Source organism: Xenopus tropicalis, chromosome 1 (assembly GCF_000004195.4).
Source record: "Xenopus tropicalis strain Nigerian chromosome 1, UCB_Xtro_10.0, whole genome shotgun sequence".
Taxonomy (NCBI): domain Eukaryota; kingdom Metazoa; phylum Chordata; class Amphibia; order Anura; family Pipidae; genus Xenopus; species Xenopus tropicalis.
The window spans coordinates 202,184,384-202,204,834 of NC_030677.2; positions in this window are offsets into that span (position 1 = coordinate 202,184,384).

The following is a 20,451-nucleotide window of genomic DNA, read 5'->3' on the forward strand; positions in this document are numbered from 1 at the left end:
TGTAAGGGATAACAGAAGCAGCACCCAGGATCCCAACCGGGCATGCTGGGAAATGTAGTCCAGATCCCAGAGCAGTTGGGTATAATGGCAGGTCCCGCTTGGTGCGGTCTGGGTTTTACTGCTGAAAGGCTCCATACAAATTAGCGGCCGAAACGTTTATTTGTGCCCATAAAGGTCTGACAGGGAGAGGCCCCGGGGGGGCAGAGCCGCACAGTCAGGTGGGAATGGGGCCCCTGTGTATGGGCTGGGGGGGAGCCCTGAGGAGCGGGTCGGGGGGGGGTCGGGGCCCCGGGATGCGGAGGATTTGGGTGCTGAGGTTGCGCAGATGTTCCCTTTGTCTAAGGGCCAGTAATTAAGCAAAGGGAGGACATAAGTTTGAAAAGCGTGACCTATTTTCTTTTGATCAGCTGTCACAGGAAGAGCAGGGGGTCTCCTTAAGAACTGCCCCCCCGGCCGCTTCCAGCTGTTAGAGAAAACTTGCACAGGGAAGAAGGAAAGTAGCAAATGTGCCTTGTTTGGCCCTAGTGTCCCCCCCCATCCTGGGCGTCTGTGGGCCGCTCCATAGCCATCCCATTTACCAGCATTGGGGGCCCTACCATTCCTGGGAGGGGCAGGGGGGAAGCCAAGTCGGGGCCCCTGGGAGCTGCTGTTTGGAATAGTGGGTCTGATCTTAGCCAAGAGCTCCTTACACACTCATCCTTACACACTCACTCGTACATACTCACCCTTACGCACTCACTCACTCCTACACACTTCCATATACACACCAACTGTTATACACTCACTCCTACACACACACTCCCATATACACACCAACTGTTACACACTTACTCACTCCCACACACACACTCCCATATACACACCAATTGTTACACACTCACTCACTCCCACACACACACACTCCCATATACACACCAACTGTTACACACTCACTCCCACACACACACTCCCATATACACACCAACTGTTACACACTCACTCCTACACACTCCCATATACACACCAACTGTTACACACTCACTCCTACACACTCCCATATACACACCAACTGTTACACACTCACTCACTCCCACACACACACACTCCCATATACACACCAATTGTTACACACTCACTCACTCCCACACACACACACTCCCATATACACACCAACTGTTACACACTTACTCACTCCCACACACACACTCCCATATACACACCAACTGTTACACACTTACTCACTCCCACACACACACTCCCATATACACACCAATTGTTACACACTCACTCACTCCCACACACACACACTCCCATATACACACCAACTGTTACACACTCACTCCCACACACACACTCCCATATACACACCAACTGTTACACACTCACTCCTACACACTCCCATATACACACCAACTGTTACACACTCACTCACTCCCACACACACACTCCCATATACACACCAATTGTTACACACTCACTCACTCCCACACACACACTCCCATATACACACCAACTGTTACACACTCACTCCTACACACTCCCATATACACACCAACTGTTACACACTCACTCACTCCCACACACACACTCCCATATACACACCAATTGTTACACACTCACTCACTCCCACACACACACACTCCCATATACACACCAATTGTTACACACTCACTCACTCCCACACACACACACTCCCATATACACACCAACTGTTACACACTCACTCCTACACACTCCCATATACACACCAACTGTTACACACTCACTCCCACACACACACTCCCATATACACACCAACTGTTACACACTCACTCACTCCACACTCCCATATACACACCAACTGTTACACACTTACTCACTCCCACACACACACTCCCATATACACACCAACTGTTACACACTCACTCACTCCACACTCCCATATACACACCAACTGTTACACACTTACTCACTCCCACACACACACTCCCATATACACACCAACTGTTACACACTCACTCCCACACACACACTCCCATATACACACCAACTGTTACACACTCACTCCTACACACTCCCATATACACACCAACTGTTACACACTCACTCCCACACACACACTCCCATATACACACCAACTGTTACACACTCACTCACTCCACACTCCCATATACACACCAACTGTTACACACTCACTCCTACACACTCCCATATACACACCAACTGTTACACACTCACTCCCACACACACACTCCCATATACACACCAACTGTTACACACTCACTCCTACACACTCCCATATACACACCAACTGTTACACACTCACTCACTCCCACACACACACTCCCATATACACACCAATTGTTACACACTCACTCACTCCCACACACACACACACTCCCATATACACACCAACTGTTACACACTCACTCCTACACACTCCCATATACACACCAATTGTTACACACTCACTCACTCCCACACACACACACACTCCCATATACACACCAACTGTTACACACTTACTCACTCCCACACACACACTCCCATAAACACACCAACTGTTACACACTCACTCACTCCCACACACACACTCCCATATACACACCAACTGTTACACACTTACTCCTACACACTCCCATATACACACCAACTGTTACACACTCACTCCTACACACTCCCATATACACACCAACTGTTACACACTCACTCCTACACACTCCCATATACACACCAACTGTTACACACTCACTCACTCCCACACACACACTCCCATATACACACCAATTGTTACACACTCACTCACTCCCACACACACACACACTCCCATATACACACCAACTGTTACACACTCACTCCTACACACTCCCATATACACACCAATTGTTACACACTCACTCACACACACACACACTCACACACATATACACACCAACTGTTACACACTTACTCACTCCCACACACACACTCCCATAAACACACCAACTGTTACACACTCACTCACTCCCACACACACACTCCCATATACACACCAACTGTTACACACTCACTCCTACACACTCCCATATACACACCAACTGTTACACACTCACTCCTACACACTCCCATATACACACCAACTGTTACACACTCACTCCTACACACTCCCATATACACACCAACTGTTACACACTCACTCCTACACACTCCCATATACACACCAACTGTTACACACTGACTCCTACACACACACTCCCATATACACACCAACTGTTACACACTGAATCCTACACACACACTCCCATATACACACCAACTGTTACACACTCACGTAACATACACACACACACACACCTATTTTTACATACTCTTGCACTTAAACATTCACCTACATTTACTGATAAACACATGCACACTCATTCTTACACACTTACTCTTTCAGAATATACACCTACTGTTGCACAACTACTCTTATACAATGATCCACCCCCTCCACACACAACCACATACAAGCACACATACATATCCATACACACAGGCACATATAATAAATACACACACTTCAAAGACTCTTATGGTACTGTGTCTCATTTCACATGCACACAAACACCTACACACAGACGTACATAAGTGTAGGTAAAATGAGAAAGAGGGAACACACACACATCCAATATTGGGCTTTTGCACACGTATCACAGCTAACAACATATACAATAACAACACAGTTATACTACTAGAGACTTGCTTGATAAGTGATTAAGACCCCTGTGAGTATCGAAAGGTTGATTTGTGATAAAGCACTTTATATCAAGCACACCAGTTGTGCAATTGTGTGTTTGTATCTATATATCGAATGTATATGTATTACAGTGCCCTGTTTCCATTCCCAGTATCCCAGGGGTGAATAACTTTGGGTTACTGTTCTGGTCAGGGGGGGCTGGAATTATATACCCAAAAAAACTTATATTTCTAGCCCAGGTCCCAGCATTACAGCTGTGTGCTTTTATCTCTGATGTTATTCATTAGACAAATATTTTTTTCATATTGGAAAAAAAGCTGGTATCTAAGATTCTATGAGGGGCAGATAATATACCCCAGTACCCCACATGGTTGAACCCTATATTTTATTCCTAAACGTGTGCAGTGGCCGGTATTCACCTGCCTGCTGCCAATCACTGCTAATCTACTAGCCATATCCTTACTGCTGGAGCCGGGGGAGGGTCATGTGACGGTGGAGTTTAAAGGTGATTGTGAATTCTGATCAATATTCCGAAGCCTTCATTCTATAGTCTGTACCTTAGCAGTGTTTGCTAACACAGGCTCCATTTACATTCTCCCCATACACACTCACACCCAGCCCTGCACACACACTGCTAGTGTTAAACAACAACCCAACACTGTTTTTTCCCTTTATTATTTTATTGCCCCCCCTATAAAACAGAAGCCCAGGCTTTAAATAACTGAATTCATGGATAGATTTCAGCATTATACAATAATCATTTTCTCCTTAATAAACACTGCACCATCTATGAAACCCAGTACTGTGGGCTCAGTCCGTAGAAAAGGCAATGTAACAATGCAAAAAGCAATATATATATTTATATATAATCAAGGAGAGCTCTAATAGGGAAACCTATTGATCCGCAGGCTTACAATGTAGCCAATGGCCGTTTAATGACATTAAACATAGACTGTAAAAACTCCTATAGAGACCCGCATATCCTGAGCATTTTATTGGGCTTTGTTCTAATCTAAGGATTTTATTCTTTTTACATTTATTAGCTATGGATCGTTTTCCTTATCCTTTGTATAATCAAATTTTTTTGTTTTTAAATTTATAGGCACTCATTCCCGGATTTTTTCTTTTATTCTTATTTACTGTCATTCTACGGATATACTCTATTTATCAGTGGAGATGAATTTGTTACAAAGGCACAAATAAATACAAATAATATATAAAACCGTTAAAACTGATCAGTATTGGTAGGTTAATTCCAAGTATTTTATTTTTGTATTTTCCCCAAACCATCTGGCATGTGAGTAGAAGGGTATTGATTAGAATCTCAGGGCTGCAGACCCCATGCTAATCTATCGCTTGGCTGGCAATCAGCTTGTTCTGTGAATTGCATCTGCCTGTATATCCAGCACCGGTTCTGAACAGCCACAAACCCTCCCTAATGGGTTCATCTGGACTTGGGTAAGTAAGACTTTTATCTTCCTGAACAGGGTGCCATGAAACTTAGGAGTTTGTCAGATGAAGGGGTTAAATATTAACGTCCATTGAAACGTTAAGAGAGGCCTCAGTAGGGAAATCAAAAGCAATTTTGTTATTTTTTATTCAGAGGAAATCGCCTTGTCAGATACATTCGATATATTTATAATAAGAAATACCGAATACATGCAAAATCATTACTATATATACATATATAACACATATATTATATTTAATATTATTATAATTCGTACAAGGATCGAATTCTACTCGTTTTGCCTTATTTCAGAAGCATGTAAATATGTTTATACAACTATATTATAACGCTTTCTCCCACACAGTACAACGACACACCAGAAAGAGAATATATAATAAACAATTATTATTTCCAGTCGCTACAATGTCCCCTTTATTTTAGGTACATGTATAATTTCACTAAACAGGTATTATACAGCTCAGGGATTTATTGTTCATGGAAAATGAACAATTTAAAAAAATATTTTGTAATATCTATTATATATATATTTACTTCTACATAATGTAAACGATGGAGAGGCCCTGCGATGAAATATTTTGTTATTTAGAACTATACACGGGGATATTTGATGAATAATTGATATTGTAACTATAGAGTCCATGCTAAATGTATGCAAGTTTCGATTAAGCATTAGAAAGCAAAGCTGAAATGAAACAATTGAAACACACACGATGAGATGTATGCAGAATAGATTGCCTGAAACGAAGGAAATATTTTAGAATTCAAAATCTAGTGCAGGTTTTGACTGTTATTTTAATGGCTTACATATATACACGTAGATAATCGGGGGAGAAATATTGTTTCGATCTAATCTTATCTGGGGACCTGTGTTTTCTTTGCAGATTTACATTTGTTCAAAGTTTACAAACTAAATTCTCTTTTTTCTGTACAAGTCGAATTTTCTGCAAAAAAACCCCCATTTGGTGAGAAAGCTTAAAACAAATAAATCGATCATAAATAAATAAAGTACTTTAATAACTAGAACAGGGACTTATTTTGATTTAATTTGTATTTCCTTATACACACACAGGGAAATGTTTCTTATTTATACCGAGTCTGCAGCTAAATCTGTTGAAAATAAAATACAAATTTGTTGGAAATTTGAGATTTTGACACCAGGTCCCTCTTTATTTCTATACCTTTGTATAAAGGGTCATTTTGTGTTTCTGGCAGCAAGACTCAGGCCACAGGGAGCATACTGGCGTGAGGTCCCTTTGTCCCCTTGAAGTTAAGCGTGAAATCTTTTTGTTACTGTCCCTATAGAAAGCTGAAAGTTGCAGTTGATGGAAAAAAAAGGACAAATTTAACTGGATAAATGAGAAGATGTTGTAAAGTTGACCCCCGGGGCTTTTTTTTTTTTTTATCCCACTCCAAGTTTTCTTTACTTCAGTTCAAACGTTTTAATATACAGATTATTTTACCTGCATATAAAATGATTGCCTGCAGTCAATCAATAAGGCTTTGGCTGTCTAATAGGAATCGAATCATATCATCTTAAGCGTATTTGTAACATAGGAATTAAATCTAACGACGTTGAAGGATCTGAGTCCATTGCAGTTTGCTGACTTTGAAATTAGTTAACGAAAAATATCATCTATCTTCGTATTAGTCTTCTTGTGCTTTATATTTGGCAGGATTTTTACACACATTGACGGCATAAAATTCTTTATACGATTTGCATTGTTGATGGTTGTATTTACCAAAAGGAATCGTTTACGATCTTTCCCTGTATTTGATGTTTTTGTTTCTGGCGAACTTGTGGTTTGTGGTCAGGGGCAACTGAGATCCAGCTGAACTACAAACACCATGTAAAACTTTAATAAGAAGCCGTAGCCCAATCAAATAATTCTATTTTATTGTTCTTTGGTTGATTAATTGCACTCTAGGAAACGAAACTTCAATAATAATTATTATTTGAAAGATGATTTTCTCTTGAAACGAAAGTAATGGAACAAGACAGGAATAGGTGCCATATAATCCCATTGCTGTCCTGATCTTTTCTGTTACATTTAGAGTTAAAAATACAAATCTTTAAATTGGGTTATTCCTCAAATAGAAGTGAATCTTTGTTATGTGACGATTTTTTTTTCTTTTTAAACTGGTAAAATGGGTTCTTTCAAAATCTGCCTCTTTCTATTGATATAAACTCGCCTGTAGGAATACAGAAGGCACTTGGATTTAATTAGTCACTGATAAATTAGGCGGCTAGAATTGTGACAAATCAGCAAATTGCCTTCGATTTTGATTAACCCCCTCAGGTGCCCCAGGGTGATGGTTGCCTGGCTTCCGCAGCGAAGAGGTTAAAGGCAACAGGCTTAGATCAGTCATTCTAGGGGTAATTGCCCTCCCAGCCACTGGGGGAGCTCCAGAGAAAGAAGAAGAGAGAGGGGGGCGGGGTCTGCCTATTGACCACCTGGGGGCGGGGTCTAATAAAAATTCTTTCCCTAGTAGGATTTTTATACCCCATTGGGATTTTCATTATCCTTCTGGGGGTATAATCCCATTCCCTGTATCCTACTGGGGGTATAATCCCATTCCCTGTATCCTACTGGGGGTATAATCCCATTCCCTGTATCCTCCTGGGGGTATAATCCCATTCCCTGTATCCTACTGGGGTTATAATCCCATTCCCTGTATCCTACTGGGGGTATAATCCCATTCCCTATATCCTACTGGGGGTATAATCCCATTCCCTGTATCCTACTGGGGGTATAATCCCATTCCCTGTATCCTCCTGGGGGTATAATCCCATTCCCTATATCCTACTGGGGGTATAATCCCATTCCCTGTATCCTACTGGGGGTATAATCCCATTCCCTGTATCCTCCTGGGGGTATAATCCCATTCCCTATATCCTACTGGGGGTATAATCCCATTCCCTGTATCCTACTGGGGGTATAATCCCATTCCCTGTATCCTACTGGGGGTATAATCCCATTCCCTGTATCCTCCTGGGGGTATAATCCCATTCCCTGTATCCTACTGGGGGTTTAATCCCATACCCTTCCTTAGTTGCCATGGTTACTAACCCATTGTAATTGTTTACAGGTAATTATAATCCCACACCCTGTTCTGCTGTGTTTATACCCCACTGGGATTCCCTGTATCCTACTGGGGGTATAAACTTAGGGGGCTACAGGGGCTATCTCTACCCTCCCTGGTGCATACAATTCTATATGCCCTGCAGTGGCCCTGTATATTATATTGGGGGTATATATTTATATAATACCCTAGTGACAGCTGGAGAGCAAGGGGTACTTCCACCTTATTGGACACCCTCTTTCCTACTGGAGGTAAAAGTTGCTATATTTACTTATTGTACAGCGCTGACGAATATGTTGGCGCTTTATAAATAAATGTTAATAATAATAATAATAATAATAATAATAATTTTCATCATGGAGGAACACATGGTTGAACGTGATGGACGTATGTCTTTTTTCAACCCAACTTACTATGTTACTATGTTACATTGGCTGCTGAAACCTATTGTGGGCTGCCCATAGGTGATGTGTATAACACCCTCTGTGCATCGCCTGCACCTCTCCCCTCTACACACTATTAACCCCTTCTTTGTAGCTGTTGTTTCCCAGTACTAAGGACATTAATACCCTGGGGGCAATTGCTTATAACCTATTTGAAACTGCCTATGCCCAGTACAAGGTATTGATTATACCCTGATGGGGACTGTATATATCATTCTTGACAACCAGTACTGGCTTGATGTATATTCAGGTTACTGAGCAACTATACTGGGTACTGAGGGGCTACTGTTACCCAGAAATGGCTTATACCTGCCCATTGGGCTATTGATGATCCCCTTTTGTAGAGCATTATACAGTACTGTGGGTCTGGGGAATGATAATAATCTATAAAAGTGGCTACTGGACTGTGGGGTTGGGCTCCTGGGGGCCCAGGAGGAGTGACTAGGGGTCTGCCTGAAGATTAGGTGATAATGCCTATTTGTTCTAGATATTTCTGGAAGCCCAGAATCAGTTTGGATAAGTTTGGGGAAAAGCAGTGATTTATTGTCAAGGATATGTTTGTAATTATGGTTGAGCAGTTGATACAACAATGATTTCCTATATCAGTTATCTTGCTGTCAGCAAAGGGGCCCTGATTAACTCTTCAGCCTCAAAAGGGATCTTAAACCAAATATCAGAAACCCACTGCTCTCACCTCTCCCACAATCAGCGTCGGGGCCCACAGGACTGGCCCACAGGGATACCAGGAAAACTCCCGGCGGGCCCAGGTGTCAGGGGGCCCTCCTGCTTCTAACCATGTGGCCCAGTTCCAGGTCGTTACTTATCTCTCTATACCAACAAGGAGACTAAATAGAAAAATAGATTATACAATGTACAGAGGTTGAGTGAGGGGGGGAGTAGAAGGAGCTTGGAGATTGGGCCCCGGGCCCCCCAGTCCGACACTAACCACCATTTAGACAAATAGGCCCCATAGTGCAGGATACTAATATAAATCCAAAAGACTTTGAATTCCAAATGGCCACTCACAGGTCCTGAAACCTTTATACCTCTATGGCTGCAACGTTGCCTTTCCATCCAATCAGTAACAGTGCTCGGTCCCTCTCCTACAAACCCCCCCGTGCCCCCCCCCTGCCCCCGGCAGCTGCATTTGTTTATAGGGAATTGCAAGGCCATTTCCCCCACAGTGTCCCGGTGTGGGTGTTAGTGCCGGCAGGACTGCAGCCAGACCCTATAAATTAAGGTGACCTTATATAATACAATTGTCTTCTCCCACCAGGAATATTCTGATAAAGACACAGCATTATTATACAACAGACAGGGTACAAATGATCATTGATTCTACAATAAGTCTGACAACATTGTACCCTGTGGGTTGAGGGTAGGATTTCTGGATGTGGGTCTTATCTATATTTCTTATTTTATATTATATTATCTATATTCTTTATATTTTACTCCTTTATACATTTTTTGTAAATGTTTTTTTCTGCCCCGTCCACTTCTGATGATGTCACTTCTGGTTTGCAGCAGCAGTACTTCCTGTGAAATGTGTTTAATGGTGGTCAGCGGGTCAAATATTGAGTTACGGATAAGGCAGTTGCGGGTCAGGTAGTGGGTCCAAGGGGGTAGAAATGTGGTGTGTGGGTTGTGGGTCACAGTTATGGGTTGGGTTCAGGTTTCAAAAATTGGTTCCACACAGGATTCTATTACAGGGAACGAAGAGCAGGAGTGATTCTATCCTAAGCCTAATCATACAGGTACAGGTATAGGAGCCGTTATAGGACCAAGGGTATTCTGGATAAGGGGTCTTTCCGTAATTTGGATCTTCTACCTCAATTCTGCTAAAAAATCAATAAAACATTAAATAAACCCAATAGGGCTGTTCTGCCCCCAATAAGGGGTAATTATATCTTAGTTGGGATCAAGTACAGGTACTGTTTTATTATTACAGAGAAAAGGGAATCATTTAACCATGAAATAAACCCAATAGGGCTGTTCTGCCCCCAATAAGGGGTAATTATATCTTAGTTGGGATCAAGTACAGGTACTGTTTTATTATTACAGAGAAAAGGGAATCATTTAACCATTAAATAACCCCAATAGGATTGTTCTGCCCCCAATAAGGGGTAATTATATCTTAGTTGGGATCAAGTACAGGTACTGTTTTATTATTACAGAGAAAAGGGAAATCATTTAACCATGAAATAAACCCAATAGGGCTGTTCTGCCCCCAATAAGGGGTAATTATATCTTAGTTGGGATCAAGTACAGGTACTGTTTTATTATTACAGAGAAAAGGGAAATCATTTAACCATGAAATAAACCCAATAGGATTGTTCTGCCCCCAATAAGGGGTAATTATATCTTAGTTGGGATCAAGTACAGGTACTGTTTTATTATTACAGAGAAAAGGGAAATCATTTAACCATGAAATAAACCCAATAGGGCTGTTCTGCCCCAATAAGGGGTAATTATATCTTAGTTGGGATCAAGTACAGGTACTGTTTTATTATTACAGAGAAAAGGGAATCATTTAACCATGAAATAAACCCAATAGGGCTGTTCTGCCCCCAATAAGGGGTAATTATATTTTAGTTGGGATCAAGTACAGGTACTGTTTTATTATTACAGAGAAAAGGGAATCATTTAACCATGAAATAAACCCAATAGGGCTGTTCTGCCCCCAATAAGGGGTAATTATATCTTAGTTGGGATCAAGTACAAGGTACTGTTTTATTATTACAGAGAAAAAGGAAATCAATTTTAAAAATCTAAATTATTTGATTAAAATGGAGTCTATGGGAGACAAGCTTTCTGTAATTTGGATCTTTCTGGATAATGGGTTTCTGGATAACGGATTCCATACCTGTATATATGATATCTTTTACCAATATAGCCAGTTTTATCACAAAGGGGTAGCACAGGTTATCCCAAATGCACATGTTTGCCTTACTGTACAGATAAGTATAATTTCAGGTTAATTTGATAAATCAGGGCTGCACTGGGCTGCACTGATTACAGCCTGATCTCAGCCCTTCTGGGTGGATTTTTCTAGAAGTGTCTCCATTTTCTTTATGCAATCTGGAGATCTCACTCTGCTTGTAAACAGCATAGATATTGACTATAAATACAATTGTGGGGCTGATTTACTTACATAGGCGCCACGCTGCACCAGTGCAGTTACTAATGGCGACCAAACAGCAATTCGTTTTAATCAGTCTACATCAAGTTAAAGACCTAAAGCAAATATCTCATTGGTTGCCATGGGTAACTGCCTTGGGGCAATTTAGTAAATTAACCCCGGTATCTTTGCTAACCATAATACAGACTAATCAGCCCAGACACCGGCATTTCTTGAACAATGAAGGCTCTTGAAAAAAACTGTATATTAGATATATAGTAATAGGTGTAAGAATTTGAGACATGGGACATTCCATACTGTCGGTGGATTGTGTTTAACCCTTTAAATGCCACTGGCCGCTCTGGGAATACTGAATTGCTAGGCAACACTCTTTTCCCAGTCATTTAAATAGAATTAAATAGAATATGGAAACACTGAACTGACATTCTGTGATTCTGGGACGTCTTTGACAACAATGAATGGGGCCATTTCAGCCACAAAGCAGGGCAAGAAACTTGTATGAGATGGCACTTTGCCAGGGGCAGCAAAATGCCACCCCTAGTAAGTTTCACTTTATGCTTTTCAACCAGCCCTTTGGTGCAGGAAGCACAACCAGCCCCCCAACTCATGTGGTGAAAGGGGGGATCATTGGGTCCAGCACTGGATTTGTGTTCAGGGCGCCCATAGGCCCCCCATTGTCAGGTGTGGGTTGAGTTTTTCTCGGCCCACACATAACTACTTACAAATCCGGGCCTGATTGGGTCTTGTGCTTTGACAATGCAAATATAATCTATGTTGTTGCCAGGGAAAGGGTTAATGCATACCCTTCCTGCTTGTAACACCTTGCTACCATCTTGTCCCCTTGCCACCATCTTGTCCCCTTGCCACCATCTTTTCCCTTTGCCAAAATGTATTTGGCCAATGATCTCCTGTAAAAAGGACTTTTTATAAATTAAAAGGGTGGGGTAAAATGTATAATTTGTACAGATTTTCTATAAGACACAAGGGCAGTCTGGGACACTCTCTGCATTGCCAGGGAAAGCTGGCGCCCCAACAGCGGGAACACAGGGGTCAAAAAAAGCATCCGTATTAAACCTATGGCCTGGGGCTTTCACCATTCCCTTGGTGCAGGTTGTTCAGCTCGGTATAAGAACCTATTGACTTTATTTATTTGCTCAAAGCTCTGCACTCCACTCAAGAGGCTTTGAGTTGTGTCATAGAAGCCATCAATGGTGGCCGCTAAGTATTGGCAATACAATAGCTACGTGGGATAGTGTTTGTTCCCTTTGCTCCTTAGCTAAAGTGCTCATTATATCTCTCATTATATCTCTCACTATATCTCTCATTATATCTCCCATTATATCTCCCATTATATCTCTAATTATATCTCCCATTATATCTCTAATTATATCTCCCATTATATCTCTTATTATATCTCTCACTATATCTCCCATTATATCTCTGGGACAATACCACCCTGACTTCCTTCAAATTAAATATTGTTTTTTTATATTGCTGGATGTTTGCCCCCTCACTTCCAGTTGGAACCCCAGTTTTCTGGGAACCGTATAATTCCCATCTTCATGTCTGCTGCTTTTATTGATTTATTTTCCATTTGGTTACGAAAATAAATACAATCTTTGAGTTTAAAAAATTCGTATTCACATTGGTTGGATTGTGAGCGTTCCTCAGAAATTGATTTTTTCTCAAAACTATATTTATTTAGTAAAAATTGTTATTATTATATAAGCATTTTGATATACAGTTTTTGAGGTCTCTAAGCTGCTGCCTTTTTTTTTTTTTTTTAATTATGAATATAAATAACTATAAATAACTAATCCTAATTCAGCATTGTGTATTTAATCACTTAAAAAGTACATGAATAAAAATACAGGTAAGGGACCTGTTACCCAGAATGCTCAGGACCTGGGGCCATCTGCATAAGGGGTCTTTCTGTAATTTGGTTTTCCATACCTTAAGTCTACTAAAATAAATGTAAACATTAAATAAACCCAATAGGGCTGTTCTGCCCCCAATAAGGGGTAATTATATCTTAGTTGGGATCAAGTACAGGTACTGTTTTATTATTACAGAGAAAAGGGAATCATTTAACCATGAAATAAACCCAATAGGGCTGTTCTGCCCCCAATAAGGGGTAATTATATCTTAGTTGGGATCAAGTACAGGTACTGTTTTATTATTACAGAGAAAAGGGAATCATTTAAACATGAAATAAACCCAATAGGGCTGTTCTGCCCCAATAAGGGGTAATTATATCTTAGTTGGGATCAAGTACAGGTACTGTTTTATTATTACAGAGAAAAGGGAATCATTTAACCATGAAATAAACCCAATAGGGCTGTTCTGCCCCCAATAAGGGGTAATTATATCTTAGTTGGGATCAAGTACAGGTACTGTTTTATTATTACAGAGAAAAAGGAGATAATTTTTAAAAATTATAATTTATTGCTTAAAATTGAGTCTATATGTGAGGTCTTCCTGTTATTTAGAGCTTACTGGATAGAAGGTTTCCAGATAACAGATCATATACCTGTAATAATAATAATGTTTCATTTACATTTTTTAATTGAAATCCTGTTCTGAATGTAAATATAAATTTTCTATTTTGCAGATCTGTGAAGCTCCCAGAATGCATCGATATGAAGGTTAAGAAAGCGACTGCCAAAGGAACACTGGGGAAACAAATGAAAGAAGGAAACAGTCTCTATAAACAGGTGTAACCCTACAAATACATTTATCCCTAATAATAAAAGAAATAATTCTAAGGAACGTTTCTTTACATTTTTACAACATAGATCAAACAAAGCTCTTTTGGGCAGGGCCCTCTTTAACTAGATAGATAGATAGATAGATAGATATAATAGACAGAGATAGATGATAGATGATAGATAGATAGATAGATAGATAGATAGATAGATATAATAGACAGAGATAGATGATAGATGATAGATAGATAGATAGATAGATAGATAGATAGATAGATAGATAGATAGATAGGCAGACAGATAGATAGACAGACAGACAGACAGACAGACAGACAGATAGATAGATAGATAGATGATAGATAGATAGATAGATACATAGATAGATAGATAGATAGATAGATAGATAGGGGGATAGATAGATAGATAGATGATAGATAGATAGATAGATAGATAGATGATAGATAGATAGATACATAGATAGATAGATACATAAATAGATAGATACATAGATAGATAGATAGATAGATAGATAGGGGGATAGATAGATAGATAGATGATAGATAGATAGATAGATAGATAGATGATAGATAGATAGATAGATAGATGATAGATAGATAGATAGATAGGGGGATAGATAGATAGATAGATAGATGATAGATAGATAGATAGATAGATAGATAGATAGGGGGATAGATAGATAGATACATAGATGATAGATAGATAGATAGATAGATAGATGATAGATAGATAGATAGATGATAGATAGATAGATAGATAGATACATAAATAGATAGATACATAGATAGATAGATAGATAGATAGATAGATAGATAGATAGGGGGATAGATAGATAGATAGATGATAGATAGATAGATAGATAGATAGATAGATAGATAGATGATAGATAGATAGATACATAGATAGATAGATACATAAATAGATAGATACATAGATAGATAGATAGATAGATAGATAGGGGGATAGATAGATAGATAGATGATAGATAGATAGATAGATAGATAGATAGATAGATAGATAGATAGATAGATGATAGATAGATAGATAGATGATAGATAGATAGATAGGGGGATAGATAGATAGATAGATGATAGATAGATAGATAGATAGATAGATAGATAGATAGATAGGGGGATAGATAGATAGATACATAGATGATAGATAGATAGATAGATAGATAGATGATAGATAGATAGATAGATAGATGATAGATAGATAGATAGATAGATAGATAGATAGATAGATAGATAGATAGATAGATAGGGATGCACTGGATCCAGGATTCAGTTTGGCCAAGATTCAGCCTTTTTCAGCAAGATTCGGATTCAGGCGAATCCATGGTCCTGGCCGCATAACACGCAGTTCTCTTTAACCCTTCCTTCTGCTAAGTTGCATATTTGATATTCAGCTGAATCTTTCACAGAGGATTTGGGGTTTGGCCAAATCCAAAAATAGTGCATCCCTAAGATAGATAGACAGAAAGTAAGAAAGAAAGAAAGATAGATGATAGATATATAGATAGATCTAACAAATACAAAAACAGTCTGCAATACCAGGTTTAATAAAGTTCTTTTATGTTTTTTTTATGTACGTGTGTTATATCAGAGAGATAGACAGAAATATAGATTGTTAAATAGGAAGAAAATGATTAGATATATGATAGATGATAAATAGATAGATGATAGATGATAAATAGATCAATAGACAGATGGAAAGATGGTAGATAGAAAAAGAAGTAAATGGATAGATAGATTGATAGAGAAGTAAATGAATAGATATAGATAGATTTGACAGATAAACATAATAATTGACATCCAAAATAATTGTAATATTTCAGATATATACTATACAGAGAGACAGACAAACACTATCATACTACTTGCCAAATAAAGTGCAGACATTTTACTGACAGATATTTAACCCCTTTGATGTCAGACATTTGAGTCATGTTGGTGTCAAGGGTTAAGTGATGAGAAACAGGGCTTTTTCCAGTCCATTTAAAGATGAGTTCCACTGCCCCATAACTGTGCCTTTAGCCAATACACTGGGACTCAGAGGAAAGAATGTGTGCACTTGGCTGCAGTATCTTTGGGAGAGCGACACGGTGCGTCCATTTGGCCAGTACTGGAGGAACAGTAGCGCTGAAATGGGAAATCTGATGTCTGTTAATAAGCAGCGACGGCCTCTGGCAGGGGAGCCGGGAGCCACGGCTTATATTGGACTGGGAGAAGAAGGAATAGGTGGGGGCAGGGCAATGGCAGAAGACTGGGGCCACCAACTTAAGAAGAAGAGGATTAGATAAATAAGTGATGTCCAAGGTGACCTACCAGCTTTAGGAGAAGACAGTTGCATGGAAGTCTTAGACCAGGGGTCCCCAACCTTTCTTACTCGGGAGCCACAGTCAAATATAAAAAGGCTTGGGGAGCAACACAAGCACCATAAAAGTTCATGGAGGAGCCAAATAAGGGCTGTGATTGGCTATTAGGGGCCTCTATGCACCCTATCAGCTTACAGGGGGCTTTATTTGGTAGGAAATCTTGTTTTTATTCAACCAAAACTTGCCCCCAAGTCAGGAATTCAAAAATAACTCCCTGGTTTGGGGGCACTGAGAGCAACACCCAAGGGGTTGGGGAGCAACATGTTACCCCTGAGCCACTGGTTGGGGATCACTGTCTTAGACAATGGAGTTTAATGCACATTTGAAGCTGCTAGCAATTAGATCAGATGGTAGCTATCTCTGACCATGAAAAAGCTGCAGGTTGTCAGTCTGAGGATCCCTGTGATTTTGGAACCTGCAAAGCATCTTTTGTTGACCATTTTGACTCCTGCAGTTTTGTAGTTCAAGCCCCCTATTAGCAGGTCTCAGGTCTATGTAGATAGATGGCTAACTGGCAACTGCATTATAATGGTGTCATCCAAAGAAGCCTAAGAAACCTTCATTAAAAAATATCCTTTGCGGGGCAAATCCAGGCCATTTGACTCCAGTTGGACAGACTTGATCTCCACAGTCCGTTGCAGTTATGGAGGCTGTAGATTTGGGTCATTCTTCAGAAACCATTCAAACCTTGTCAGTAAAATAGAGTGCTCATAATGATATATCGGCTTCCCCGACCCCTCACTCCAGGCAGTGGGATAAAATAAAAGGACATTAATTGGCTTGTGGGCACTTATAGGGCCATGGAACATTCTGTCATAAAAAGTGATGTGTTGGGTGGGCGGGAGCTACAGGGGGCTATTAAATGTGCTCTAGTACCGGAGACGCAGCCGACCTCTTAGTTCATTTCATCAGGAGCCTAAAAGCCTCAGAAAGACATTTATGGACATCATTCATTTCTTTACACTTGGCAGTTAAAGGGTAAGTAAGTCATTGTAAAACACGCACAAGCAATGGGGGTTGGGGGGGAAGATTTCGTGAATCTGTCGGCCTTTTTTTTTATTATATCAGTTTGTTCTACCAGCGTTTAACATGGTTAGCGAACAGAGGATACACATGGATATGGGAAAACCTACCTCTGCTCTCAAACCCCTCCTATGGTGAGTTCATGGCCATGCAATGACATCAAAGCACCTATGACATCATAGCACGCTCTTGATTTGATACATTTTATAGCTTTGTGTAATGGAATGGAGCAATAAGAAACCGTGGGAGGTTATAATGAGGTTTGTCCTTACTTTCTATGTATTATAAATAAATCTAAAGCAACTGGACTTGTTAAGTAATCATTGAAGATGTTTCACTACTCATCCGAGCAGCTGAGCTGCTCGGATGAGTAGTGAAACATCTTCAATGATTACTTAACAAGTCCAGTTGCTTTAGATTTATTTATACTAGTTATACCATGACCTGGATGAATGAAAATCTTCATAGTCATCCTTACTTTCTTCATTATAAAGGGGTTGTGGGAGCCCCCCAAAGCTAACTGAAGTATAAATAAATGGAAGACTGACTGACCATGGCGACATTTCTCCTAGCATAAGTATAACGCTTCTTCCGCAGGCCTCCCAGGATATTATTGGGCTCCATCACCACCCTACACATGTCCTACTGTTCCCACAGGGGGCAAAATAACTGATGAAGGGGTCTCGTCTCTTCTCTTTCTCTTCAGCAGAGACCATAAGCAGCGGCACTGAATGTAATAATAGGACCCCTGAAATATAAATTATAAAGGGGAAATCTCCCAAAGGATGGTTTTAGGTAGAAAAAGAGGGCATTTTTAAATATATAAAGGGGAAATCTCCCTAAGGTTGGTTTGAGGTAGAAAAAGAGGGCATTTTTGCAGGGCCCTCTTGAATTGTTTTGAATTTCACTATAATAATCAGACTCCAATGTCTCAATCTCAGCTGTCTAGGCATTTCTATATTTGAAGTTGATTTAACCCTTTCATTTAGAGACATTGCCGGCAGATTGAGTGCTATTGTTTCTATTCTTTCCTACTCTTTCAGCCCTGAGCGCTCCCAACCCCCCTTCCATGTTGTCCACTTTTAACTCCTCCAAGAGGTATAAGGGACTAATGAGGTTGCCTGATACATGGACTGCGAGATTCACCCTGGCAGGTCATATGGAAATAAAGGTCATCACCTCCAATCCAACGATGAGTCCCTTGTTGGCTGGACAGTCCGGCTCATACAGTATGTATGGGCTTCTATAAGGAATGGGTTCCAGGTCATGCAAGGGGATCCATCATGGGTTGAATGTGTGTATATGTTTTCATTTTACCCATTAACCACTCCATTGTATTTATTGTACGCATGTTTATCACACAAAAGCCCCCATTGGAGGCAGTAGAACAGTTCCATAATCAGGCTGTATAATCAGCTGTCACTGCTAGCAGCCGCCCTTCAGCAGGACAGGTTGCACCGCAATCTTTGCCCCTAATTGATTATAAATGCAGTTGTATCTGTTCAATAAAACACGAACAGTGCTGAATGCTACTACAAAACTTGCAGTATTAGGGCTCTGGCACACGGGGGGATTAGTCGCCCGCGACAAATCTCCCTGTTCGCGGGCGACTAATCTCCCTGTGTTGCCATCAGTTGCCATCCCACCGGCGAACATGTAAGTCGCCGGTGGGATGGCACACGCGGCGGCGCGATTTCGGCAAATCGTCGAAAATGCCTCGCGAGGCAACTTCGGCGATTTGCCGAAATCACCTGCGCAGCGTGTACCATCCCACCGGCGACTTTCATGTTCGCCGGTGGGATGGTAGATCGGGGAGATTAGTCGCCCGTGACAAGGGAGATTTGTCGCGGGCGACTAATCTCCCCGTGTGCCAGAGCCCTTAGGGTGAAGACACACAGAGCTACTAGTAGGCTACTAAACACCAGAAAATCCCCTGCCATAGACAATACTGAGAATTGCCTCTGCTAAAACACACGTAGAGACAATTATCAGTAAATGATCAGCATTGTCTATTTTAGTAGCCGTAAGAAGTAGCTGCTACTAGTAGCTCCGTGTGTCTTCACCCTTACGTCAATAGTTTATCTGAAGGGGGCAAGTTATCAGTTAGAGCGGCCTCATACGGCCTGTCTGCTCAGGTACCTCCAGAAAATAATGTCTTGTTTTTCTACTCTGTATAGGACGCCCACCCATGTTATAAAATATCTATCATAGCAGCAGTTTGCTTGTATAATGGCATAAATATGGGCCAAAATGAACACTGGTCAAGTGGACTTGCCGACAAATCTGGATACCTGATGCTGAGAAGATTCAGATTGGAAACCAATGCATATGTACCTAACCACATGGGTCATGTTGTGTGTACCCCATTTTTCTCCAAGCCTTAGAGAGAGTTAGCCTGTGATCCTCTATTTAATGCTTCATTGTACAACGTAATAGTGGTTGAAACATAAGGTCCGTGACACACAGGATATTTTACCACCTTATTTTCTGGGTCCTAAAAGCATTTGCATTTCAAGTT